Source organism: Hordeum vulgare, chromosome 4H (genome assembly GCF_904849725.1).
Source record: "Hordeum vulgare subsp. vulgare chromosome 4H, MorexV3_pseudomolecules_assembly, whole genome shotgun sequence".
In the NCBI taxonomy this organism is placed as follows: Eukaryota; Viridiplantae; Streptophyta; class Magnoliopsida; order Poales; family Poaceae; genus Hordeum; species Hordeum vulgare.
The window spans coordinates 156,989,902-156,993,241 of NC_058521.1; positions in this window are offsets into that span (position 1 = coordinate 156,989,902).

Genomic DNA, 3,340 nt, shown 5'->3' on the forward strand with positions numbered 1-3,340 from the left:
TGTTTGGTTCTGTGTGTAGGTGTTGTCAAAAGGGGTTTGCATGAGGGAAATACTTGTCTCTAGTGTATTGGTTTGATAACCTTGGTTCTCACTGAGGGAAATACTTGTCTCTAATGTGCCGCATCTCCCCTCCGCTTCGGGGAAAATACCAAGCATTTTTCGGATTATATGGAAGTTAAAAAGAAAAAGCCCGCTGATTCGGTGGAGTAATTATTAGAATGTAAACAAATACACTCTCGTGAGATATCAAGAGTTAACTAGAAGGGTTGGGCGCGCTTTGCTGCGTCGTTTGTGTTGTTAGATTTCTTTACAAAATCACTCTATTTAAAAATATAAGGTATATTTCTTTCTAAAAAGTGTAAGATTTTAAGTTTGATCAAAATTGTAGAGAAATATATTATAATTCATAATAGAAAACTAATATGATTAGATTCATCATGAATGACTTTCCATACTTCTTTTGTTTAATATTGTGGATGTCGATACTTTTGCTCTAAACTTGGCCAAAGTTAGAGAATTTGACTTATCTAAAAACTAATAACCCTTATATTTCTGAACTGATGGAATATTTAGTTTGGTGGGTGGGGAGATGATGGGGCCTGTTCCATTTTTATCTATAGTGAGGTGATTTGGTGGGCCTTTCATGATGTGATTATGTGTTAGCCGTTAACCGACCTATATTTATGTGGAAAAATTACCGCGTTGATGGTTGCATGTAGTACATTGGTGCTACAACATCACACGGTGGTGCTTCTTTCTTATAGTTCGTGGGAGGGTACGTGAGATTGATATATTTTTATAGGACGGTTGTTGTTGTTGTATGATAAAAATATATTTGCCGGTCAAAATCGTATACCATATCCAAAATAGAATACTTCAATTGAATGAAAGAGTTTCAAAATTAGAGAACCTAGGAGAGCTTGAGAAATTATTGACCCAGTCAAAATCAAGTGAGCAAAATTTAAATTGAATACCTCAATTAATTATGAGGCCGTAAAAATGGGAATCATAATGTATAGTATATAAAAGAACTAAATGAGAAAGATTTGAAAAATCGGGCGACCCAATTCTAAATGGAGACCTTAGTCGAATGTGGGATCGTAAAAACTAGGGAGCAAAGTGTTATAGAGGATTGGCTTAAACATGGTGACCATAATATAAACTTTTTTATCATTGCGTTGTATCGTCGAGGAGAAAACAAAACAGGATATCCCGGCGGAAAAACAACCATGGTGAATGGTAGGAAGGTATAAATGCTCTGAATCCATTAATTCCTAATTACATTTCTAATATTTTTTACTTCAGATCCCATTTGTGCAGGGCTTGATGGGGTTACTTACTAAGAGTAGGGTCATGGATCTGCTATCCACAACCCACCTAGGGGCCCACAGAGCCATTGAAGTCCGAGAGTTACCGACGCAACTCAGGTTTCACTCAGACGAATGGAGTCACTCGGCCATTCTCAAGTTAGTCGGACACGTACCAACGCTCATACCAGGGAAAGCGTGGATGATGAAAGGACTTCAACAGCTAAGAGACTTGACTTCTCACATAAAGCAAAGTGAAGACTAATGTTACCAGTAACGCCATAGTTAGAGTTGCTGTTACTAGTAACTTTCGTAGTTATAGTCATTTAATGCCCTTGTAATGGCATGTCGTGGGCCTCGCAAACTCTACATAAGCTGCCCTGGTGCTCCTGGACAACGGTTCAGCACCCCGTGTATTCACACCCCCCATAAGCAACACTAATCCTATGGGCTCGAGACATAGGGTCTTTACCACTCCCAAGTGGGGCCTGAACTCGTACATCCGAGTGTTACACTTGCACTATAGCTAGACTCTTCCCCCTCATTCGTACCCCTGGTACTATTGTCAGGCTTGTTCCCTCAAGAGTTGGCACCCACATTGGGGTCACGTGTCTAGCAAATTCTGGTGCACGTGGAGAACTTTTCCGGTCATCATGATGACACTCTGCGGCGAGATCCTCTTCGGTTCCCTCAGCTTCCTCGTCGACGATTCAGTGTGTCTACACGAGGCGCTGCTCGACACGGATGCACTACCCGCCTGCGACACGACGCATTTCAGTGCGGATATGCATAGAGTCCTTCTCCAATAGCCATCGGTGCCATATTGCTCGGCACCCCCTCGTCCCGTTGCGGCCCGTTGCAAGCACTCCTGGCACTCACGGCTACAATATTAGATCAAGCATGCCATGGCATTCCAGCCACGGCTAGACAGGTGGCGATGCTCGACTCCGACGAGTGCACCCCCAGTGTGTTGTAGGTTCCGAAGTATGTCTAGGGGTGATTAGACAACTTGACCAAATAAAAACTTAGCCTTTTCCCAATTGTAGTTGTGGGCCAATTTTAGCAGTTGTAGTAAGTAAAGCACACCCTACACATGCATATCTAAGAGTGTTGTCGTGGAAAGTAATGACATGCAAATGTAAGTAGAGGGTAGGGATAGGAAGATCAAACGCAAAGGTTGACACGACGATTTTTGGCATGGTTCCCATAGGTGGTGCTATCGTATGTCCACATTAGTGGGGACTTCAACCCACAGAGGGTAACAACCGCGAGAGTCTATGGAGGGCTCCACCCACAAGAGGTCCACGAATAAGCGGCCTTGTCTATTCGACCATGTCTCACGTCCACACATGACTAGCCTCACTCGGGGTATATCTTCATGAAGTTGGTGATCTCCTTGCCCTTACCAACTTCTTGGTTCAACTCCACAACACGAAGTAGGAGGCTCCCAAGAAACACCTAACCAATCTAGGTGGCACCACCCTCCAAAAGGTAATAGATGCGATAGAACGATGAACTTCTTGCTCTTGTGCTTCAAAAGATAGTCTCCTCAACACTCAATCACTCTCTCACATATTTGGCATGGGTGGAAGAGATTGATTTAGTGGAAAGAAACTTGGGGAGGCCAGAGATCAAGTTTCTAATGGATGGATTGGAATATCTTGATCTCAACACATGAGTAGGTGGCTCTCTGTGAGAAAAATGGATATGGCAAGTGTGTGTGTGTGTGTGTGTGTGTGTTGTGAGTGCTTCCTTTATGAATGATAGGTGGTGGGTGGGTATATATAAGCATCTCCCAAAATCCAACCGTTACAGCATTATTTACCAACTCGGTGAAACCAAAATGAATCTCGATGGTACGGAGTTGCACTAAATGTGGCAACTACCGAATTCTCGGTGAGACGGATACAGGAATCTCGGTGGTACCGATATGGTGACCTAGGACAGTTTCCAAATCTCGGTGAGACCGATTTTAAAGCCCAAAAATCCAGATTCTTGAAATCGACAGACCAAAAAGCTGGTTAGTGATTTTC